At 41.7% G+C, this 26,170-nt stretch overlaps 1 long non-coding RNA gene across 2 annotated transcripts; it reads right to left on the reverse strand.

The window, feature by feature from the left end:
* Window positions 1–1,134: 1,134 nt before the first annotated feature.
* On the reverse strand, window positions 1,135–25,745 carry LOC137660156 (uncharacterized). 2 transcript variants are annotated; one of them, XR_011047642.1, is made up of 6 exons: window positions 25,632–25,745; window positions 23,078–23,188; window positions 22,162–22,285; window positions 4,828–4,936; window positions 2,598–2,727; window positions 1,135–1,728 (listed from the first exon to the last, which is right to left on the reverse strand). It is a non-coding gene; the product is annotated as an uncharacterized lncRNA (long non-coding RNA). The 2 variants fall into 2 exon arrangements; XR_011047643.1 differs by having other exon boundaries at window positions 25,708–25,732.
* Between the last annotated feature and the right edge of the window lie 425 nt (window positions 25,746–26,170).

A 26,170-nucleotide genomic window follows, 5' to 3' on the forward strand; every position in this document is an offset into this window, starting at 1 on the left:
ATCCCCATAGGCCTTCCCAGTTGTTCTTTTCTTTACATTATCTTTGATTTGAAAAGGTCCAAATGTCCGAATCTTTGTGAGTTGGGGACCTTTACTCATGAAACATACCAAGCTTATGCGTTAGTTTTGCCTTAACAGTTCTCCTCTGTTGTTTTGCCTTCTTCTGTGCCTCCAGTAACATCCCAGCAATGTTGTCCTCTCCAGTAGAGCTTCCCTTTTTACCTGTCATGTTGAGTACTGTTGAAATGCTTGCTTGGATACCACATAAACTCGGGTTGTCTCAATAAAAACTTTATTTCGACCTGTAAGAATTACAGTATAACAAGTCAATAAAACATACCAACACCACAAACAATTTACTTATCAATACAGCAGAAACATGGGTAATCACCACATAACATAAACATATATAAACACACCAATAATTATAAGAATAATCATTATCATGTCATTACACAATCACCATTACCACCAAGTCGGTACATAAGTAACAATTAACTAAAAAAGTCACTTACGACAAAGCCCCATCTCTGATACTTATCAGAAATATCTTGTAACAAACGTCAAGTAATTTCTCCCATCATCTGTAGCATTAACACATATCCTTAAAGAACACAAGTTACATGTCAACACCATTTTGGATAGCAAGAGGAATGCACAGTTGCACTTCTCGCTAACAACACACGAAAACCCAGTAATGTGTACAACCTCCATCGGCTTCACAGTGGATTCGTTGATAGTCACACCAAAACCAACCAACACCACAATTATATGCACACACTTTACTAAACTTGAAAGTTATGACAAAGAAGAAAATATATTATTATTATTATTACTAGCTAAGCTACAACCTGAGTTGGAAAAGCAGGATGCTGTAAGCCCAAGGGTTCCAACGGGGAATAATAGCCCAGTGAGGAAAGGAAATAGATAAAGTACAAGAGGAGTAATGAACAATTATAAAATATTTTAAGAATGGATACAACATTGATATAAATCTTTCATATAAAGACTAAAACCTTAAAGAAAAAAACAAAACAAGAGGAAGAGTTATAAGATAGAATAGTGTGCCCAAGTGTACCCTCAAGTAGAGATTTCTACCCCAAGGCAGTGGAAGTCTATGGCACTACCTGAGACTAGAGAACAATTTTGATTTCTCACTGTTTGTTCATGACCACGGAACAGATCTGAAATGGGTATTGCACGTATGCCTGGCCTGGCACACTGTAATCCTCACGAAAAAGTCTTTGCAGTGTTCGTTCCTTCCCTTTACGCGTATTTCTTGCTACTTCGTTCAAGAATGGAGCTTTCGGACTGACTTGCTGATTCTGCAAACTATAATGAAGCTGTGGCCAGAATTTTCCAATGGGACAGAAGAGAAGACAAGTGTGCACTGGAAGTTGCATATTTATGAAAAAGTAATAAGAAAATAAAGATAAATTTTGTAGATTCTAAACTCTGAGACTAAAATAGCAATCTGGGGGGAGCAAGATATAGCTATGCCACTATAGAATCCTCACCTAAGAGCCCAGCTTCACATTGAGATCCTCGTAATTGTTTTTTTTTGACTGGGTTATGAAAACTCATGAAATTTCGTTCACTTGAGATGTTTCTTCAGTTGTGGAAAGAGGTGATAGTCGGAGGGGATCACGTTTGGAGAGTAAGGCGGGTGGTCGACCAATTTGAAGCCAAAGTCGCGTATTTTCCGTAGAGTTTCATGTGCTGTTGGTGCTGTATGAGAGATTGATAAATACAAGATAACCAGTTGTAAAATAAATATGGTTCATGTATTGTTAATGATGATAGTAATATTATTTTGGACCAAACAAAATAATACGGCCGAGAACAGTATATTTCTACGTTGAATTTCCGATTAAAATTACATTTTTTTATAAGTGTAGAATGTAGTTTTTTCCTTGTCGTAACTTAGAATTCTAGTTTTGTAAACTGTGCAATTGTCGATGCTCACTAATGAAGTGTAAATTTAAAAAATATTTTTAGTTAACAAGAAGAGATCAATACCATAAGCGTGGAAAGAAAATGAAAATTGCATCTACCAGAATGATCAGCTTGGTTGATGTGTCCAGTGTCTTCTAGGAGATAGACACTCCAAAATCAAACTATTATTCTTTGGGGTAGTGCCATAGCCTCTGTATCATGGTCTTCCACTGTCTTGGGTTAGAGTTTACAGTTCTCTTGCTTGAGGGTACACTCAGGCACACTATTCTATGTTTCCTTATTTCATTTCCTCATTAAACTATTTTCCCTGTTAGAGCTATTGGGCTTATAGTATCCTGCTTTCCCTAGTAGGGTTATAGCTTAGCTAGTAATAATAATAATCATAATATTTGGCTGTAAGGACGCAACCCATCTAAAATAATTCAGGGTAATTAAGAACACCACTTACTTGATCTACATTATGAATACCACTCACCTTTTCATAAATAATATGTGAAAGGGACAAATGTATAGAGTGAAAGTAAGAAAAAAGTTAACAGAATCTATAAGACAGACATTAAATGTTAGAAATAAGTACTTTATATTCATTAGAGAAATCAAGGCAATAGATCACTTCCCCAGGTAATTTCCATTTTACATACCAGGTATCAAACTAAGTAGCATCTTTCTCTAGTCCCGAGGGGACCAAGAAGTGGCCCCAAGGCTCCGATTAGACTGGAAACTGCTGGACACACATCTGGGGTGCCGTGAGAAGCCCATCTTCCACAAGATCTGCAAAACGAAGAAATAAACAGTACAGAAGGTCCTTAAACATATATAATAGGTTACAAAAAGCTGTTTGTAAGTCCAATTTAGTTAGATTTTGACTTAGAGTAAGCCTAACCTGGAACCCATGACTTTGATTTCCAACTAGAAAAGTCAACAAATAGTCAGGTTTCATATGCGAATCCTCGATAAGCAGGGGATGACTATATACATTAAACTGGAAGTGTTGAAAACTCAAATATTCCTTCGGCTTATGAATATATTACAAAACCCACCTATCGTTTCAAACTTTAGTTATAAAGTTACAGAGTGAGTTGTCAAATAAAGTGTATACTGTAAAACAAATGCACTACAGTACAACATTCAAAATTAATTTTGCTCCATTACTAAAATCCAATTATAAAGAGGGTATTTATAATGAAGATGTTCGTGAAACAGAAAAATTGCAATATGAAAATAAAAAGGAATCTTTCAGTCTCTAAAACAGTGCATATCTTCAGCATCAACCAAGCTGACCATTCTGCTAAATGCTATTATAACTTTTTTCTTTTTTTACAGTATTGGCCTCTTTTCAACTACCCTTTACCTTATGTTTTTTTAAATGACTTTGTTTTCTCGACACTTTTAGGCTTTTGAGAGTATGAAATCCATATAGTGGCATTTACATAACTTGTCAAATTATTTCTAATATACTTTTAAACATGAAATAATTCCAGGGTTGTATAAAATTGCCTAAAAACCAAAACTATTAATGCTAAAAATCCCTCTAAATTTTAACTAGTGCACCAATCCTTTTAAAAAGAGACTTTACTTCAATCCTAAAGTAATTTCTAATATTTAAAAAATAAATAAATCAAGATATGTATAAAAATACCTAAAAAGCAAAGCTATTATTACTACAAGTTCCTCCAAATTTTAAGTAGTGCACCAATCCCTTTCAAAAGGACACACAGCACTAAATGGAAACTGGGGAACATTTCTGTCTGCAGTGAACTTACATAAAAAATATCACAAATTTTATTTAATAATGATGTAGTTCTTTACTCCAGAAATCAAATATAAACTTTGGTATAAAATACTGTATGAAAAAAAGTATATGCTAAACATTTCATGAAAGAAAATCATTATGAAATAACATGAAATGGATATAGTGACCTTCATACTGATAGGCCCTTTTGACATTACAGTAACCCTTTTACCCCCAATGGACGTAGTGGTACGTTTCACAAAACTCATCCCTTTATCCACAATGGACGTAGTGGTACGTTTCACAAAACTCATCTCTTTACCCACAATGGACGTACTGGTACGTTTCACAAAACTCATCCCTTTACCCCCATGGACGTACTGGTAAGCCTTTGCTAAAAACTGCTATTTACATTTTTTTGCATATTTTTGATAACTTTATGAGAAACTTCAGGCATTTTCCAAAACAATGAGACCAACCTGACCTCTCTATGACAAAAATTAAGGCTGTTAAAGGAATTAAAAAAAAAAATATATTGCAAAATGTGCTTGAAAAAGAAAATGCCTAGGGGTTAAGGGTTGGAAATTTCCAAATAGCTTGGGGGTAAAAGGGTTAATACTCCCTCTTGGCATGTCAGTTCCAACTTTAGGTCAGTCTACTAAAATAAAATCTTAGTTAAGTAGTTTTATAAGTGTACTTTACAGTACTGTACTTCACACAGAAGCTTATTACTGTATACAGATTATATAAAATGATAGCAGATAAGTAATGAAAGTCCTCAACTTAAAAACTTAATAGGTTCCAAGAACCCATCTGTAAGTCTAAGTTTGCTACATTTTGTCCTAGGGTAGACCTAACCTAACTCACAGGCCTATGATTTTCAGCTGCAAAAGTCAACATATAGTCCAATTTCATATTGTAATTGCCGTCTTGGTTACGGCATTAAATGGAAAAATTTTGTTCAATTACAGTATTTCATTATGAACTTTTTATGCAATATCTGAGATTTAGAAATTCATTTGAATTTGCGTTTGTATATCTGGATGTTTGTAAGTTCAGAGCCCTTTATAGAGTGAAAATCAACTTACATCGGGTCTCTTGGAAACCAATTAACTACATGGAAGAGTATATTACCATACCTGGAAAAGCTCTGTGTTTGGAAAGTGTCCGAGCAACAGGATTAACGAGCAGACCGTGCAAGACGCTATCTAATCCACCTCAGTCGAACCACTTAGTTTCTCGGGCATCCTGAAAGAAGATGGATCATTCAGATTTACCAAGATTGATTGAAGATTGTTATCAAGTGTAAACAAGTACATAAGAAAAGACTCTTTACTAATAAAATTACTAACAAAATAACAGAGGCACAAGAATAAAAAATCTGAACATCATTTTAGGGTTATGAAAATGACCATACCTGTTGAAATTACATAAAAATATGTTATTTTCCTTAGTAAAATAAATTTTTGAATATACTTACCCGATGATCATATAGCTGCATCCCTGCTGCCCGACAGAAAAAACCTACGGGAGGAATACGCCAGCGATCGCTATACAGGTGGGGGTGTACATCAACAGCGCCATCTGTCAAGTAGGTACTCAAGTACTCGATGTCAACAAAGAACCAATTTTCTCCTCTGTCCCACTGGTTCTCTATTGGGGAGGAAGGGTGGGTCCTTTAATTTATGATCATCGGGTAAGTATATTCAAAAATTTATTTTACTAAGGAAAATAACATTTTTCAATATCAAACTTACCCGATGATCATATAGCTGATTCACACCCAGGGGGGTGGGTAGAGACCAGCATTACAAGTTGACATTATGAGCTAAGTATTCCGTATTTCATTTTAGCAGTTATTCAAAATAACAAGCATAAAATAAATAAGTACCTGGTAAGGAAGACGACTTGAACAATTACTCTGCCTTTTTAAGTACGTCTTCCTTACTGAGCCTCGCGATCCTCATAGGATGCTGAGCGACTCCTAGGACCTGAAGTATGAAGGGTTGCAACCCATACTAAAGGTCCTCATCAAAACCTCTAATCTAGGCGCTTCTCAAGAAATGATTTTGACCACCCGCCAAATCAAGTAGGATGCGAAAGGCTTCTTAGCCTTCCGGACAACCCAAAAATATTTCAAGAGAAAGATTAAAAAGGTTCTGGAATTAGGGAATTGTAGTGGTGGAGCCCCCACCACTACTGCACTCGTTGCTATGAATGGTCCCAGAGTGTAGCAGTTCTCGTAAAGAGACTGGACATTCTTAAGATAAAAGACGCGAACACTGATTTGCTTTCCCAATAGGTTGCGTCGAATATATTTTGCAGAGATCTATTTTGTTTAAAGGCCACGGAAGTTGTGACAGCTCTAACTTCGTGTGTCCTTACCTTCAGCCAATCTTGGTCTTCCTCATTCAGAAGGGAATGAGCTTCTCGTATTAACAGTCTGATAAAAATAGGATAAAGAATTCTCTGACATAGGCAAAGATGGATTCTTAACTGAACACCATAAAGCTTCAGACGGGCCTCGTAAAGGTTTTAAAATAGAACTTAAGAGCTCTTACAGGACATGATACTCTTTCTAGTTCATTTCCAACCATATGATAAGTTTGGAATATCGAACGATATTGGTCAAGGCCGAGAAGGCAGCTCGTGTTTGGCTAGAAAACCAAGATGTAGAACATGTAGCCGTTTCGGATGAGAATCCGATGTTCTTGCTGAAGGCATGAATCTCACTGACTCTTTTAGCTGTGGTTAAGCATATCAGGAAAAGAGTCTTAAAGGTGAGATCTTTCAGGGAGGCTGATTGAAGTGGTTCGAACCTGTCTGACATAAGGAATCTTAGAACCACGTCTAAATTCCAACCAGGTGTAACCAAACGACGCTCCTTCGTGGTCTCAAAAGACTTAAGGAGGTCCTGTAGATCTTTATTGTTGGAAAGATCCAAGCCTCTGTGACGGAAGACTAATGCCAACATGCTTCTGTAACCCTTGATAGTGGGAGCTGAAAGAGATCGCTCTTTCCTCAGATATAAGAGGAAGTCAGCTATTTGAGTTACAGAGGTACTGGTCGAGGATACGGATATTGACTTGCACCAGTTTCGGAAGATTTCCCACTTCGATTGGTAGACTCTAAGGGTGGATGTTCTCCTTGCTCTAGCAATCGCTCTGGTTGCCTCCTTCGAAAAACCTCTAGTTCTCGAGTCTTTCGATACTCTGAAGGCAGTGAGACGAAGAGCGTGGAGGCCTTGGAGTACCTTCTTTACGCGTGGCAGACGTAGCAGGTCCACCCTTAGGGGAAGAGTTCTGGGAACGTCTACTAGCCATCGAAGTACCTCGGTAAGTTATTCTCTCGCGGGCCAGAGGGAAGCAACTAGCGTCAACTTTGTCCCTTCGTGAGAGGCGAACTTCTGCAGTACCTTGTTGACAATCTAGAACGGAGGGAATGCATATAGATCTAGATGAGACCAATCTAGTAGAAAGGCGTCTATAAGAACTACTGCTGGGTCCGGGATAGGTGAGCAAAGTATTGAGAGCCTCTTGGACATCGAGGTTGCGAAGAGATCTATGGTTGGCCGGCCCCAGGTGACCCAAAGTCTCTTGCATACATCCTTGTGGAGGGTCCAATATGTTGGAATTATTGTCCCTTCCTACTGAGACAATCTGCTAAGACATTCAAGTTGCCTTGGATGAAACTCGTTACTAGTGAAAAGTCTAGACCTGTTGAACAGGAGAGGAGGTCACTTGCGAACTCGTACCATGTCAGAGAGTAGGTCCCTCCTTGCTAGGAGATGTACATCAAAGCAGGGAGTTGACCGTTTTCACCTCCACTACTTTGCCTTGAAGGAGAGACCTGAAGCTTTTCCAGGTCAGACGTACTGCCAGAAGCTTCTTGCAGTTGAAATGCATTGTCCTTTGACTCGAGTTCCATAATCCCGAGCATTCCCTACCGCCTAAGGTCGCACCCCAGCCTACGTCCGATGCGTCTGAGAAGAGAACGTGGTTGGGAGTCTGAACAGTCAGGGGAAGACCCTTTCAAAGGTTGATAAAGTCCTTTCATCAAGTCAGACCAGACTTATCTTCCGGAAACCGGGATCGAGACCGCTTCTAGCGTCTTGTCCTTTTCCAGTGAAGAGCAAGATGAAACCGAAGAGGACGGAGGTGTAGTCTTCCAAGAGACACCAATTGAACCACGGATGACAGTGTCCTAACCAGACTCATCCACAGCCTGACAGGGCCGTGTTCCTTCTTCAGCATCTTCTGGATGGATAGCAGGGCTGGGGGTTGATCGTCTTGTTCAGCCATGTCCTCATCAGAGGGTTCCTCATCCGAAACTGATGAGGAAACGGCAACGGAGTGGGCAACGTCTGACTCGCTGAATCCGGTCGCACTGGTGGATGCGTGACGGAGCCGGACACAAGATCATGGTACTGCTGCACAGTCTGTGAACTGTCAACCATGGGGACGCGAGGAAGTACAGCGACAACCCGAAACTGTCTAGACTGTCTGGGTTGTGCAGACAACCCCTTATCGGGTTGCTGAGGTTGCCGCACTGCGTCACAACAAGTCACCTCTGCTGGTTGTTGAACGTCTTCCTAGTGACACACTGAACGTCCAAAACCACCTCCGAGAGTCGCTTAACGTCAACGTGCGACTGGCAACCCACACTGGGTCGCACCGGTGGAGGAACCATCTCAACTGGCGGACGTGAGTAGGATACCTCAGCGTCAACAGGGCGTACAACCAACCGGTAGGAAGGTTGTTGGCTAGAAGGTTCTTCTCCGTAAAAAATCCTCTAAAAAGGACTAAGCTTGGACTGCATGTCTTGCAACAAAGCCCAAGGTCTATGGGAGAAGGTGTGGCAACAGACGGGGTTAGCGACTGAAGCGGAACCATTTACCATCCCTGGAAGCATGTTATGCTTCAATTAAAGTCCATAGGAGGCTAAGCAGCTTAAGGCTCCTCTCCAAATGACAGAGGCCTCAAGGGAAAATCAGAAGGAGGGAGAACAGCACTTTCTCATCTACAGGAACCATGTCCGAGAAAAGCTAGGTTATCTCAGTGAGGGTTTCACTGGTGCATAAGCAGCAGACCAGAAGGCAATGTTATGTAACTGCTTGACAGTCTGTGAACTGTCAAAAACTGAACTGTCAACCACAACAGGTGCGTGAGGACATACAGCACTGGTGCATAGTAGCAGACCAGAAGGCAACGTCATGTAACTGCTTGACAGTCTGTGAGTTGGCAACAACCAAAGCTGTGTGGGGAAGCCTCAACTCCTGACTGACTAGTCTGCTGCGGGCGAGTGGCGGTAACCACAGTGTGTTGCGGAGGCTGACACACCGTGTCAAAACACGGCAGCTTGTGGTAGCTCACGCACGGCAACGGAGTGCTCCGTGTGTCTGTGGGAGTCAGCATGCGTCTGGCAGGGTCGACTGCGCATGGGTGGAGGAGCTCTCACAACAAGAGTGTGGGAGCAGGAAGCCATGCTGGGCGCACAACCGTGGCAGGCTGTAGGCCAACGGGTGCATCGTCAACCTTCTCCGCAGTCGGAGTGTGGGAGCTGGCAACAACAAAAGCGGAGTGCTGGTGCGTGGGAGGGACTGCCGTGGGTTGCGGAGCATGCCGCATTGCGTCGAAACACGGCAGCTTGACAGCACCTTCCCACTGCTGATGCGGTAGCTCACGCATGTCAACGGAGGGTGCAGCATGAACATGCGTCTGGCAGGGTCGACTGCGCATCGGTGGTGGAGCTCTCACAGGTGGAGTGTGGGAGCAGGCAGCCGCAGTATCTGCTGAGCGCACAACCGTGGCAGGTTGTAGGTTAACAGGTGCAGTGTCAACCTTCTCAGCACGATACTCCTGCATGAAGGAAGCAAGCTGAGACTGCATAGTCTGCAGCATGGACCACTAGGGCCTACAAAAGACGGCAACAAACGGAGCTACTGTCCGTTGTGACTGAGGGTCTAAAACAGCTGGTGCGGCAACAGACGGAGTTACTGCCTGTTGCGGTACCACCTTGCCTCTCTTGGGAGGTGTGCAGTCGTCGGATGACTGCAGCGAGTCCGAACTGACCCAGTGGCTACACCTAGGCCGTTGGACTTGCGCGGAAGGGACCGACTTGCACTTAAAAAGCTGCAAGATTTGGTCCATGGTTTCTAAGAGAAACCTCTTCCGCAGACGAGGAATAAATGGGCTCTCTCGTCTTTGTGTGGGTGGGGCGATCACGTCGGCAACGTGTGTAGATACACCCGAAACCACCGAGGGAAACGTCTGTTCGTCGATCAAGGCCTGTGGAACCCATAAGTCGTTCGACATTACTTCTCCCCTGGGCTTGGGAGCTTGTAAGAGGTCCCGGACTAGGTGAACAACTGGCACGAACAGACGAACCCTCGAACGCAACACTGTAACACTTTGCGCATATCACTTTATCACTTTTGATTTTCTGTTTGCACTTATTTCACTGAAATCGAAACTTTAACTGATTTCTACCTGAAACACGCAATCCTATCCTTCATTAAAAGGTAGTAATTGCGAAAACAGTTTTACAATGCAACAGAAAAACATAATTAAAGATAAAGAATTCAGTGGCTGGAAAAGAGACTAAACACTAGATCAAATAAACTACGTTTAAAATCTCTCACCGCATAAAGCCTGGGAACAAGAATAAAACTCTAGAAACGTTTTACCTTCTTCCCCTACAGCGACTAGGGAGAAGAGTAAAAAACGAGAACAACGTTACCTGCTTGAACGAAACGTTTATTCTCCTCTCTCTCCCTCTGTCTCTATCTCTCTCTCTCTTCTCTCTTGACTTAGAACCTGAGAGAAGAGCCCAATTATATATCGTTAAAACATATTATTTGCTAAAGGAAAAAACTGAAAGGTTTCCCAAATAAAAAGTTCCTTTATTAGAATTTAAACCATTTAAGCTAAGAAAGAATGAACGAAACGCTAGAATCGGTTTACTCTTACTGCAACGTGAAACCGTGAAATACTCTCTCTCTATCGTAACGATAGAGCGCATGTTGAACGTTCTGAACGTCAACAACTGCGGAGACTAAACTAAACGTTAGTTCATCTTTGAAAACAGTACGAGACTATCAAAGAAATTCTTTCAAAAACATAAAATTAAAAAAGTATAAATTCTTAAAAGGTAAATACGATATGCTCAATGTTAATTAACTTCGGTTCCAAGTAAGGACCGCCTACTATTAGGAAAGGTCGCATATAAACAAACATAAAAATTAATTTTTATAAGTTTATAATAAATGGAAAGTTAATCGAAGAGGCCTATAAAGGCGGAGAGATATAAAATAAATAGATCTATAACTTGTTAGCAAAATTACCAAAAACCTAAACACACTTCCGTCTAAGGGAAGGGTCGGCCATTTAAAAGTGAAAGAGAGTCCATACTCTCTTCGTCACCAACACTTCCGTCTAAGGGAAGGGTCGGCCATTTAAAAGTGAAAGAGAGTCCATACTCTCTTCGTCACCATAATTAAATCTATCCAAAACGAGTTCAAGTTTTGAAATGAAGATAAAACACCTGCATAGCGAAAGCTCAAAACTGGAATAGTGTACTTCACCAAATCGTTGTGAAAACAAATCCAGTTAGGGACGGCGTATTTAGTAGGTCTTGCCTGTGGCACGACAGAGGGAAAATTGGTTCTTTGTTGACATCGAGTACTTGAGTACCTACTTGACAGATGGCGCTGTTGATGTACACCCCCACCTGTATAGCGATCGCTGGCGTATTCCTCCCGTAGGTTTTTTCTGTCGGGCAGCAGGGATGCAGCTATATGATCATCGGGTAAGTTTGATATTGAAAAATTATTATTATTACTAGCTAAGTTACAACCCTTACTGAAAATGCAGGATGCTATAAGCCCAAAGGGCTCCAACAGGGAAAATAGTCTAGTGAGGAAATTAAGGAAAAAGATGTGTGACTGAGTGTACCTTCATGCAAGAGAACTCTAACCCAAGACAGTGGTACAGAGGTTATGGCACTACCCATGACTAGAGAACAATGGTTTGATTTTGGAGTACCCTTCTCCTAAAATAGGTGCTTACAATAGCTAAAGTCTCTCTTCTATCCTAACCATGTAGAAAGTAGATACAGAACAATTACAGTGCATTAGTTAACCCCATGAGCGATAAAAAATTGTTTGGTAATCTCAGTGTTGTCAGGTGTATGAGGACAGAGGAGAATGGGGAAAGAATAGGCCAGACTATTCGGTGTATGTGTAGGTAAAGGGAAAATGAGCTGTAACTAGAAGGGGATCTAGTGTAGTAAAATCTGGCCAGTCAAAACGACCCAATAACTCTCGCAGTAGTATCGTGAAAAGTGGGCCGCGGCTGTATGTAAAATGATATATATTTTGAATACTGCGATAAATGCTGTGATATTCTCAGACAAGTCCCAGGTATGAGGAACTGTTGCCTTATCTACAGGAGCTCAGATTTACTAAGCTACAGTTGTTGTTGGAAAAGCAGGATGACATAAGCCCAAGGGCTCCAAGTGGGTAAATATTCAGTTTAAAAAGAAAGTAAGGAAATAATTAAACTATATGAGAAGTAATAAACACTTGAATTAAAATATTTTTAGACCAGTAACAACATTGATTTAGATCTGTCTTAAATAAACAATGAGGAAAGACTCCTGTCAGCCTGTTCAACATAAAAAACATTCGCTGCATGTTAGAACTTATGGATAGAATAAGCCGAATGAATAGAGGAAATGGGAGTAGAATTGATGTATGTAGATGGAAATAAAAATTCAAAGAATATAAATTTGTAATGAGGTTTCTTTTGTTTTAAGAACAAGAGATTTGTTTTCATGTCAGAACATATACGATTAAAAGCCAAAATTATTTACGGCCAAAATACTACAAATTTTAAAAATAAGCTGTATTTTTCCTAGCTATACAAACCCGAGTTCTTTATAAGGCTTACCTCCGTTGTTTTGTTACAACAAAATTGATAAAATATCGAGGGGTTAGCCACATTGTACGGTTGCAGATTATTCCCACCTGGCTCAGGGTGTCGGAGCTAGCTCCTTTGTTATCACTCTGTTCTTGGTCAGGACTTGTCGCATGAATGAGGTGGGAAATATGAATAAACTAGAGGGGCACCCAGTAGAGCGCATTCCTCACCACAGAAGCTTGCACTTAAACCTTGACCTTTGACCTTGACATGTATTAATGTGCGTTGATTTTCATACACTCAAATATGAACCAAGTTTGAAGTCTCTGTGACAACGATGTACAAAATTGTGGCTGATTACATGAATTGAACATTTTCCTTGACCGTAACCTTCCAAAATTTAATCATTTGCAGTTTTTAACATAGCAGTTTAATCCCTGCAAGTTTCATTTCTCTACGATTAAAATTGTGGCCAGAAAGCTGTTCACAAACACACACACACAAACAGGAGGTAAAACATAACCTCCTTCCAACTTCATTGGCAGAGGTAATGATTTAGATTTGTATAGCCAGGAAAAATGTTATTTTCATTAGTAAAATAAATTTTTGAATATACTTACCCGATAATCATGTAGCTGTCAACTCCGTTACCCGACAGAATTCTACGGAAGGGATACGCCAGCGATCACTATACTAGAAGGGGGTGTACTCACCAGCGCCACCTGTGGCCAGGTACTGCAGTACTTCTTGTTGACACCACCTCAATTTTTCCTCGGTCCACTGGTTCTCTATGGGGAGGAAGGGTGGGTCAATTAAATCATGATTATCGGGTAAGTATATTCAAAAATTTATTTTACTAATGAAAATAACATTTTTCAATATTAAACTTACCCGATAATCATGTAGCTGATTCACACCCAGGGAGGTGGGTGAAAACCAGTGTACATGACTATAAGATAGCTAAGTATCCCGTATTTCATATTATCAGTTATTCAAAATAACAATGAAATTATAAGTACCTGGTAAGGAAGTCGACTTGAACCATTACTCTGCCTTTAATAAGTTCGTCTTCCTTACTGAGCGCAGCGTTCCTCTTAGGAGGCTGAACAACCCAAAGGTGCTGAAGTATACAGGGCTGCAACCCATACTAAAGGACCTCTACACAACCTCTAACCCAGGCGCTTCTCAAGAACGAATTGACCACCCGCCAAATCAAAAAGGATGCGGAAGGCTTCTTAGCCTACCGTAACAACCAAAAAACAACAATAAAAGCATTCAAGAGAAAGGTTAAAAAGGTTATGGGATTAAGGGAATGTAGTGGCTGAGCCCTCACCTACTACTGCACTCGCTGCTACGAATGGTCCCAGGGTGTAGCAGTTCTCGTAAAGAGACTGGACATCTTTAAGATAAAATGATGCAAACACTGACTTGCTCCTCCAATAAGTTGCATCCATAATGCTCTGCAGAGAACGGTTCTGTTTAAAGGCCATCGAAGTGGCTACAGCTCTCACTTCGTGGGTCCTTACCTTCAGCAAAGCAAGGTCTTCATCCTTCATGTGAGAATGGGCTTCTCTAATCAGAAGCCTTATATAATACGAAACTGCGTTTTTGGACATAGGCATCGAAGGTTTCTTGATTGCACACCATAAGGCTTCTGACTGTCCTCGTATAGGTTTTGACCTATTAAGATAGTATTTCAGAGCTCTGACAGGGCAAAGAACTCTTTCTAGCTCGTTACCCACCATGTTGGAAAGGCTAGGAATTTCGAACGATCTAGGCCAAGGACGTGAAGGAAGTTCATTCTTAGCTAAAAATCCGAGCTGTAAAGAACATGTTGCTGATTCGGATGTGAACCCAATGTTCTTGCTGAAGGCGTGAACCTCACTAACTCTTTTAGCTGTTGCAAGGCAGACGAGGAAAAGAGTTTTGAGAGTAAGGTCTTTGAAGGAAGCTGACTGGAGAGGTTCGAACCTAGGAGACATAAGGAACCTTAAGACTACGTCTAGATTCCAGCCTGGAGTGGATAAACGACGTTCTTTAGAAGTCTCGAAAGATTTAAGGATGTCTTGAAGGTCCTTGTTGGATGAAAGGTCCAAACCTCTGTGGCGGAGAACTGAAGCCAACATACTTCTGTACCCTTTAATCGTAGGAGCCGAAAGGGATCTCACATTCCTTAGATGTAATAGGAAGTCAGCTACTTGGGTTACAGAGGTATTGGTAGAGGAAACTGCATTGGCTCTGCACCAGCTTCGGAAGACTTCCCACTTGGATTGGTAGACTCTACGAGTGGATACCCTCCTTGCTCTGGCAATCGCTCTGGCTGCCTCCTTCGAAAAGCCTCTAGCTCTAGCGAATCTTTCGACAGTCTGAAGGCAGTCAGACGAAGAGCGTGGAGGTTTGGGTGTACCTTGTTTACGTGAGGTTGACGTAGAAGGTCCACTCTTAGAGGGAGAGTCCTGGGAACGTCGACCAGCCATTGTAGTACCTCTGTGAACCATTCTCTTGCAGGCCAAAGGGGAGCAACCAGCGTCAGCCGTGTCCCTTCGTGCGAGACGAACTTCTGAATGACTCTGTTGATGATCTTGAACGGCGGGAATGCATATAGGTCGAGATGGGACCAATTCAGCAGAAAAGCATCCACGTGAACTGCTGCTGGGTCTGGAACTGGGGAACAGTACAAAGGAAGCCTCTTGGTCATGGAGGTGGCGAACAGATCTATCGTAGGCTGACCCCACAAGGTCCAAAGTCTGTTGCACACGCTCTTGTGAAGGGTCCATTCCGTGGGGATGACTTGATCTTTTCTGCTGAGGCGATCTGCTGAGACGTTCATGTTGCCCTGAATGAACCTCGTTACCAGAGTGAGATTTAGACTTCTTGACCAAATGAGGAGGTCCCTTGCTATCTCGTACAGCTTCCTCGAATGGGTCCCTCCCTGCTTGGAGATGTAAGCCAAGGCTGTGGTGTTGTCAGAGTTCACCTCCACCACCTTGCCTAACAGGAGGGACTTGAAGTTCATTAAGGCCAGATGAACTGCCAGCAGCTCCTTGCAGTTGATGTGGAGCGTTTCCTGTTCCTTGTTCCATGTTCCCGAGCATTCCTGTCCGTTCAAGGTCGCGCCCCAGCCCGAGTCTGATGCGTCCGAGAAGAGATGAAGATTGGGGGTCTGAATCGCTAACGATAGACCCTCCTTGAGAAGGATGTTGGTTTTCCACCACAAGAGAGTAGTCTTCATCTCTTTGGTGACAGGAATAGAGACTGCTTCGAGCGTCAAATCCTTGTCCCAATGAGCTGCTAGATGGAATTGGAGAGGGCGGAGGTGGAGTCTCCCTAACTCGACGAACAGGGCTAACGATGACAGGGTCCCTGTTAGACTCATCCACTGTCTCACCGAGCAACTGTTCCTCTTCAGCATGCTCAGGATGCATTCTAGGGCTTGGCTTATCCTTGGGGCCGATGGAAAAGCCCGAAAAGCCTGACTCCGAATCTCCATTCCCAGGTAAACGATGGATTGGGAGGGAATGAGCTGGGACTTTTCTAAGTTGACCAATAGACCCAGTTCCTTGATCAAGTCCAAAGTCCAGTTGAGACTCTCCAGACAGCGACGACTTGTGGGGGCTCTTAACAGCCAGTCGTCTAAATAAAGGGAGGCTCTGATGTCCGATAAGTGGAGGAATTTTGCAATATTCCTCATCAGATGCGTAAACACCATAGGAGCTGTGCTTAGGCCAAAACACAGGGCTTGGAATTGGTACACAACCTTTCCAAAAACGAATCTCAGGAAAGGTTGGGAGTCTGGATGAATAGGAACGTGAAAGTAAGCGTCTTTCAGATCCAACGAGACCATCCAGTCCTCCTGCCTGACCGCTGCTAGGACCGACTTCGTCGTCTCCATAGTGAACGTCTGCTTGGTGACATAAGCATTGAGCGCGCTGACGTCCAGCACCGGTCTCCAACCTCCTGTCTTCTTGGCCACCAGAAAGAGACGGTTGTAGAAGCCCGGGGATTGATGGTCCCGGACTATCACCACTGCCTTCTTCTGTAACAGGAGCGACACCTCCTGGTGTAACGCTAGCCTCTTGTCCTTTTCCTTGTAGTTGGGAGAGAGGTTGATGGGAGAAGTGGTCAGAGGGGGATTGCGGCAGAATGGTATCCTGTAACCCTCCCTTAGCCACTTGACAGACTGGGCGTCTGCACCTCTTCTTTCCCAAGCTTGCCAGAAGGTCTTGAGTCTGGCTCCTACTGCTGTCTGGAGAGGAGGAGAGTCAGTGTTTGCCTTTTGAAGTCTTGGGACCTTTCCTAGACCTGCCCCTGGAAGAGTCTGGACGGGTACTTCCTCGGCTGGGGGCTCTGCCACGAAAGGGCGGAATAAATCTCGTAGCAGGAGTATCGGCCACTGGGGTGCGGTAAGTTCTGGGAACTGAAGGAGCAACCTTAGCCTTACGAGCTGAAGAGGCCACAAGGTCATGAGTGTCCTTCTGAATAAGGGCCGCAGACAAATCCTTGATAAGCTCTTCGGGGAACAGGAACTTAGAAAGCGGAGCAAAAAGTAACTGAGACCTTTGACAAGAGGTGATGCCAGTAGAAAGAAAAGTGCAAAGTTGTTCCCTTTTCTTGAGTACTCCTGAAACAAACATTGATGCAAGTTCGCCGGACCCATCCCGAATTGCTTTATCCATACAGGACATTATAAGCATGGCTGAGTCCTTGTCCGCAGGGGCAGTCTTCTTGCTCAAGGCCCCCAGGCACCAGTCGAGAAAATTGAAAATCTCAAAGGCACGAAAAATACCCTTTAAGAAGTGGTCTAAGTCGGAAAAGGTCCAGCAGACCTTAGAGCGCCTCATAGCTGATCTACGTGGAGAGTCGACCAAACTTGAGAAGTCAGCCTGGGCAGAGGCAGGAACTCCCAAGCCTGGTTCCTCTCCTGTGGCATACCATACGCCCGCCTTAGAAGTCAGCTTAGTAGGAGGGAACATAAAAGAAGTCTTCCCTAGTTGCTGTTTGGACTGCAACCAATCCCCTAACATTCTTAAAGCTCTCTTAGAGGATCTAGCAAAGACGAGCTTAGTATAGGCCGACTTAACAGGTTGCATGCCTAGCGAAAACTCAGATGGAGGAGAGCGAGGGGTAGCAGAAACAAAATGATCCGGGTAAACCTCTCTGAAAAGAGCCAGGACCTTGCGAAAGTCAATGGAGGGAGGAGAAGACTTGGGTTCCTCCACGTCCGAAGAGGGATCATCTAGGTGCGCAGCTTCCTCCTCAGAAACCTCATCACCAGAGTGTTGCGAAGCGAGAGGTAAAGTTACAGCGGTGTGCTGAACAGCAGAATCTTGACAAGCGGGTGCATAAACACTTGCGGTTTCATCCTCAAGTCTCTGTTGAAGAGGATGAGGGCTGGTAACGACAAAGTCAAGAGGTTGGGATGAAGGAGGTTCTGCGGCGGTTTGAGGAGCAAGTGTGGAGAGAGGCGACTGTATTAAAACCTGAGGTTCAGGCTGCAAAGACTGGTCAAGTAGAGTAGAGGAAGGTAGGTGCATGCGTTGAGGTGGCTGACTCCTAGCATGAGTTTCCTGTCTCAAGAGTTGCGCTTGCTTCAAGGGTTGAGGTGGATGCGCAGTAGCAGGTTCCTGTCTCACGAGTTGAGGTTCTTGAGGTGTGAGCTGCGAGAGTTGAGGTAGTAGCTGCGCAGAACGCAGTTCCTGTCTCACGAGTTGAGGTTCCTGAGGTGCTAGCCTCAAGAGTTGAGGCTCTCGCCTTGAGGAAAGTTGAGGTAGCAGCTGCGAGAGCTGAGGTGGCTGCCTCAAGGATGGTAGAGGTTGTCGTACCTCAAGAGGTTGTTGCTTCGAAGATGGTCTAACCGCAAGAAAATCTTGCCTCAAGGCATAAGACTCCTGTTCCCATTGTTGAGGTTGCCTTAAGGAAGGTGGAGGTTGCTGCACAACGCTGGTAACTGGCAACTCCGAACGCGGTAAGGTAGCTTGAGGAACCTCAACTTCGTACGCCTGGCAGACTGGACTGCGGTGAGGCGGAGCGCTCGCAGGAGGAGGTGTAACCTTCTCTGCCTGAAACTCACGCATTAAGACCGCAAGCTGCGACTGCATGGACTGCAGCAAAGTCATCTTGGGATCAACAGACGATAAGGTCTGTTGAGGCAAAACCTTAACAGAAGATGAGGTCTGTTGAGGCATCGCCTTACCTCTCTTAGGAGGTGTGCAGTCACCTGATGACTGCGGAGAGTCAGAGCTAACCCAATGACTGCATCCGGGTTGTTGAACTCTTGAGGTCTGGACTTTACGTTTAAGAGGTCTTGAGACCTGAGTCCAGCGTTTTCTCCCCGAAATTTCTTCTGCAGACGAGGAAAATAAGGGCTCAATCGTCTGCGGGTGGGAGTGACGGTCTCTGTAAGACACGCCCGCAACCACCGAGGATACTTCTGTGCGCCGATCAAGGCCTGCCGAACCCTTTTGCCCTTCGACATTGCTTCTCCCCTGGGCTTGGGAGCTTGCAAGAGGTCCCGGACTGGGAGGACGACTGGCACGCACAGAAGTACCCTCACGCACAACACTGACACTGACACTAGCACTCGGCACCGCACTGACACTAGCACTCGGCACAGCACTGGCACTACCACTTCCCACTGCACTTTTGACCTTAAGTTCCTTGACGTCCGCCAAGAGGAACTTGTGGTTACTCACTACCGATTCCACTTTGTCACCTAAAGCCTGAATGGCACGCAAAACATCGGACATATCAGGCTGAGCACAAATAGTAGGATCGGGGGTAGCCACTACAGGGGGAGGAAAAGGTTGAGGATCATGAGGTGAGGAATAAAGCGAAGAGCGAGCAGAACTCCTCCTAACTCTCTCTCTCTCTAACTTAGTGGTATATTTAAGGAATCGAACAAACTCAAGTTCCGAAAGTCCGGCGCATTCCTCACATCGATCTTCCAACTGACAGGATATTTCCCTCAGTCGGAACAAGCGGTGTGAGGATCAACCGAGGCCTTCGGAATACGCCTATTACAAGACCTACATCGTCTATGGGGAGGGGCTTGAGAAAGGTCGGACATCTTGAATCAAAGAGCTAGTCAAGGGGGATTCCAAATAAAGCAAAAGATCGTTAACCATTAATCAAATCAAATAAAAGCTATCTAAGCTAATAGAAAAGTTTCCAGTATAGCGAAAGCTGAAATCTTAGAGCAATACTTCACCAAAAACCGTGAACAAGACTCCAAAATTATAAGCGTATCCATGAACGTCTTGCCGGAAGCACGACAGAGGAAAAATTGAGGTGGTGTCAACAAGAAGTACTGCAGTACCTGGCCACAGGTGGCGCTGGTGAGTACACCCCCTTCTAGTATAGTGATCGCTGGCGTATCCCTTCCGTAGAATTCTGTCGGGCAACGGAGTTGACAGCTACATGATTATCGGGTAAGTTTAATATTGAAAATTACAAATTACTTTTGAAATTTGTACAGTAGTTTGTTCCCACGCAAATACAAACGCTTGTCACTTATATGGGAATCTTCCTTACGAAGCCCTCAGCTATAAAATTTAGAGCGTCTGTCTGACCCTTAACCCAAAGTATCCATTCATGCTTGGCTCCTATGAGAGGCAAAGAACAGGACTCATGACCTCATTTGAAATAGAAGTAAGTGATGGAGTCACAACCCAACAAGTTTGGCCTTAAGTAAGAACGTCATCAAATTTATTGGATAAAATGTTTGCCCCACAGTGGAGAGCTTACCTGCATACGTAGTCATCAATGTAAGTACTCCCAAGAGTGGAAAGAGGAAGCCCTTCATTCTACTCTCATACCATAAACTCAATGAAGTAATCAATGATGCAACAAAATGCTAGCTGTCCTGCAGGGGCACAGGTCTTTATATAAACTGTTGGGCAGCTACCACAGGACCTAAGGAGAAAGTATCCAGAGACCTGTACGAGCAGTCTTTCAAATGATACGCAGTGAAGGTGGCCTACCTTTTCATACACCTGAGCTGAGTCCCTATGTTTCCAAGTGGTTCTTGCAGAATGCCAAGGTTGCAGCAATACCACGGATATCATTATTGTTTCTCAGCGCCAGAATAAGATAGTATTCTTAGTTATTCCCTTCTTGATTTGACCTGTGCATAAAAACAAGTTAGGGATGCCTGGACAAAAGGGTGCAGTCTTCTTTGAGGAAAGACAGACTGCCGTTACAGGACATAATAACAAACTATCTGAATCATCAGTTACTTCCTTGATTGATGAAATAGAAAAGCAGTTAAATTGGTCGTCATTAATGGATTTTGGGTCTTAACAACATGCGGTACCTAAATCTGCCTGAACAAAAGCTACAATGGCTCCACTGTGTGTCTTAATCTTCTTTCAACTATGGGAGGTGGTTCCATCTACAGAGGGACTAGACAGTTATGGCACCTGCCGGTTACCGTAGTTCTTCCCTAGGCAACCTCACTAAAGGCCTCAGTGTGATGATAATTGATTTAAAATAAAGCCAATTACACCCATATGATCTGTTAGGGTGACCAAGCTGCACATATACATACATATACAAAGGCATTTCCTCAATTTTGGGGGGTAGCCGACATCAAACAAATGAAACGAAAAAGGGGATCTCTCCTCTCTGCACATATACTGTACCATAAACAATAATCCTTGAAAGTAACTGTTGTTCAGTGGCTTAAAAACTTCTAAAAAGATCAGCAAACAATTGTAAGCAGCCTTCAAAATAAGCTGATGGACATGGCCTTATAAAATGAGGAGGAGGACCGACGACTGAGAGACATTACCGGCTGATTGGCATTAACTTTCAAATGATGGAACATAGGCAAGAAAACACCTCAGCACCAACCACAATTGCCATACAGGTGATTGGATTCCATCAATACAAAGTTTCCCAGAAAGATGTTGCTTACTAACTTAAAATAAACAAGGCTGTGTCACTCTAGTTAATAACTGCATTAACCCTTTTACCCCCAAGCTATTTGGAACTTTCCAACCCTTAACCTCAAGGCGTTTTTCTTTTTCAAGCATGTTTTGCAATATTTTCTTTTTTAGATTGCGCTGACAGCCTTAATTTTCGTCATAGGGAGGTCAGGTTGGTCTCATTATTTTGGAAAATGCCTGAAGTTTCTCAAAAAGTTATCAAAAATATGCAAAAAAGTAATTAGCCGTTATTTGCAAGGACGTACCGGTATGTCCATGGGGGTAAAGGGACGAGTTTTGTCAAACGTACCAGTACGTCCTTTGGGGGTAAAAGGGTTAACCTCTTTGGCAATCACTTACCCGATCAATCCTTTGTCAACAATGTGACAGATTCAGTTATGTAAAATATTATCCCCTAAATTGTTCAATTTTCATTCACCTCTGGAGCTTTTGCAAATGAATTAATAAATTTATACAACTTTCAATTTTTCACCTGTGTTATCACCTCATGCAGTCTACATCTAATCGAATACAATGCCTTACATCTAGCCACACTGAAATTAGAAGGATAATTGGATAACTAGCAATACCTAATGGGAAAAATGCATTCCGATTAAAAATGGTATTGTACCTGTTCTATAACTTGGGAGAGATCCCCCTGAACTGGTTGTACAGATGCTGGCATTGCAACAAGACCTCCGATGAAGCTGTTGTCTTAACCGCTGCAACGCTGCTTCTCGCTGGGTCACAGCAACCTGGAAAGCTCTCATTAATGGTAAACTGAATCAAATATGATTTCCTTCTCTATTTCGCTTTTTCTCGGTTAACAATAGGTATCTACACATGAGAAAAACTATACCTTATGTCATTCAACAGTGCATATTTCTAAAAATCCCTTAACCCTTTTACCCCCAAAGGACGTACTGGTACGTTTCACAAAAGCCATCCCTTTACCCCCATGGACGTACCGGTACGTCCTTGCAAAAAAATGTTATAAAATTTTTTTTTTTTTATATTTTTGATAATTTTTTGAGAAAATTCAGGCATTTTCCAAGAGAATGAGACCAACCTGACCTCTCTATGACAAAAATTAAGGCTGTTAGAGCAATTTAAAAAATATATACAGCAAAATGTGCTGGGAAAAAAATAACCCCCTGGGAGTTAAGGGTTGGAAATTTCCAAATAGCCTGGGGGTAAAAGGGTTAAACACAAACATGGAATATCAAATGCTTATGGGCCTTTATTTTTCATCTCTAGGAAATACCCAAAAAAATTACTTCAATCTTTTTCAGCTCCGTTAATGCAAATGCCGTAACCTACCTTATTTTACTAAACCCCAAAATTTTTCAAAATAACTTGTGAAAACTGACAATTGTGTTTGTTTTTTCTTTGAAAAATTTTGGAAATTTAATGACAAGTAGGATGCTCAAATCCACAATCTCAAGAAAATCTAACAAAATATATGAAAATACAGATACAGCACCATTGAAAATATGAAGTGATTTCAAAACTAGACAATAAAATCTTGCAAGTACAAAAGAACTTACTTTTAGCTGATTGACTTTAGCACCGACAGCAGTATTCATCATATTTCTTCTGTATGCGAGATTTACTAGCTGTCAATTCTTCCGTATGGGTTTTCAAACCATCAAGGCTTTCTGTCAAGAAAATAAAACGCTTATTTTGCTTACCAAAATAAAATATAAACTAGAATGGACACCCAGTAGAGTGCATACCTATGCCTATATCATATTGTATATCACAAGATAGCCAACTGAATTATGCACATTTTGGCAGTAGTTTCATGCAAATCAGATAAAAATTGACCACGATATAGTAAAAAGGTATTTTTTATAATTCATGATCTTAACCTTGACTTTTGGTCTAATCTCTTCCAAATTCTAATCAAATTGCCCCTGGATTAAGGTCAATCACCTCACCAAATTTTATGAGATTCGGTAAAATAGTTTTTGAGTTATGCGAATCACAAACGCACAAACAGACATACAAACAAATACACGTCTATCAAAATATACCCTTCCCACAAAGTTAGAGAAGGTAACAAGACAGCACTAAAATCAAACTGGGCATTAACCCTTTTACCCCTGATGGACGTACTGGTACGTTTCACAAAACTCATCCCTTTACCCCCATGGACGCACCGGTACGTCCTTGCAAAAAAACTGCTATTTACATTATTTTGCAGATTTTTGATAACTTTACGAGAAACTTCAGGCATTTTCCAAAAGAATGAGACCAACCTGACCTCTCTATGACAAAAATTAAGTCTATTAGAGCAATTTAAAAAAATATATATATTGCAAAATGGTCTTGAAAAAAAAATGCCTGGGGGGTTAAGGGTTGGAAAGTTCCAAACAGCGTTGGGGGTTAAAGGGTTAAGGATTTTGGATATGCTGCAGTTCTCTAAACCTAAAGCATCTTCCAATGGATTAAAAAAATTATTTTGTGAATTACACCTTGAAGCTTACAGTGAACCCTCGTTTATCGCGGTAGATAGGTTCCAGACCCGGCCGCGATAGGTGAAAATCCGCGAAGTAGTGACACCATATTTATCTATTTATTTAACATGTATATTCAGATTTTTAAAACCTTCCCTTGTACGTAGTACTGTTAACAAACTACCCTTTAATGTACGGAACACTTAATGCATGTACTACAGTACCCTAAACTAAAACAGGCACAAATATTAAAGGCGATTTTATATCATGCGTTTCCTAAACACGCCAAAAAGCACGATAAAAAATGGCAACCAATGTTTTGTATACGTTTCTCTGATCATAATGAAGAAACAAACGCATTTACTGTACACATCTGTGTATAGGTTAGTTTTTGCATCGATTATATTGATTATTCAGTACAGTATGGTGATTTTGTTATTACCAATATGTATATATATATATGGGTTATGAAAAAAATCCGCGAAGTGGTGAATCCGCGATGGTCGAACCGCGAAGTAGCGAGGGTTCACTGTATATCGATTAAGTGAAATCTAATCAGCTGTGTTGGATCATCGGTAGGACTGTATAGTACCTTGCTTTAGGAGTAATTTTGAACACTGTATAAGCAAAACGGGATTTGAGCACAAAAATTAAAATCAAATTATTAGGACTACATACATCTGCAAGCAAAAACTGCTTTGTGAAAATTATTAATGAGAATAGCACATGAAGAGAAAAAAAACATTATTCACGTAATTTCTAGGCCATTTTCTTGGATATTAGCTCGCATTGTCATCTTGACAGTACAGTTTAACTATACCATAGGGGCCTTTGTATATCAGCGGCCAGTTCCTTCCATGTGCATAGTAAATGGACACCAGCTAACCTAAACTCCCCCACCCTAACCTATCCTACAGGCCATGTCCTTACCTACTTAACTAATGGGGGGTTAACGACCCCCTGCAACCTCCTTACACTGCCGTATTCTTAGCAAGCCATCCTCATACATACAGATGGCCGTTCTCATACATACACCCCTTATCAGTGCACTGTTCCAAGACACTTCATGGTTTGGCGAGTAGAAACAGAGTCACCAAACTGATAATAAGTCATTGGGGGTACCAAAGTATAGCTACCTTCCTAGATTGGGTTACCGGTGCAAGGGTAAATATAAGCCAGTAACATGAAAATAATGCTTGTGCCTGTTCCTTATTATACTAGATTGGTCAATAACTTGCATATAACTATAATTAAAGCAAAATATGATATATGATAAGAATTATTCATATATTAACTTCTCAAAATAATTATCATATAGCTTAAACTACATTTGAGAACCAGCCCACCACCCTATGACTATTTTCAATCAAGCCTGAACTAGTGGCTTTGCTACAGTAAGATTAAACATTCAATATTAATTATATATTAATATAAATCAGATTAAACTAATATATTCACAAGAAATTATGTTAATAATTAATAAATTAACACCTTTTTGGGCCCAAAAGTTTGTGAGATGGACGGGATTTTGGAGGAGCAAATTTCATCTATAATTCAACGAATTTAAGTCTATAATATTCATATATATGAAAGAAAAATACTTTGATAGGGTTTTACAAATATTTACACCACTCTTACTTACCAAATTCCCATATATATTGAGCGCACAGTCATAGAAATACACTTTCTTTATTGAAAAAAAGGTAATGTTTATTTACCTTCCTCCTGGCCGGGATCCAATACCGGGAAGAAAAGTTGAAACGGTTCTAATTTATAAATTTATCTTTAGTTTTTTAAATACTTATGTATGCTTTATGAGAGTTTCCATACTTTTTAAAAGATTTATATTTAAATTTTCAGTCTATTTTATTTTATTCTATGCTTCGTTATATTAAAATACAATAAGGAATATGAAATATTAATACATATGCTGGTGTTATTTGGGCCAACTGAACAAAGGCCATTTTGTGTATTGTACTTCAAACCACAGTATATTATCATTACTTTATCAATCCTAATATAATATAACTAGTCAATTTGATACAATAAATATAATATTTTATTACAATTATTACTTTATTATAATGTTTTAATAAATGTATGCTATATTATAGTATTCACATATAAAGGACACTACCATTTTTTTATTTCTGACTGGCATTATTTCATGTGCTGTGATTG

Source organism: Palaemon carinicauda, chromosome 20, assembly GCF_036898095.1.
Source record: "Palaemon carinicauda isolate YSFRI2023 chromosome 20, ASM3689809v2, whole genome shotgun sequence".
In the NCBI taxonomy this organism is placed as follows: Eukaryota; Metazoa; Arthropoda; class Malacostraca; order Decapoda; family Palaemonidae; genus Palaemon; species Palaemon carinicauda.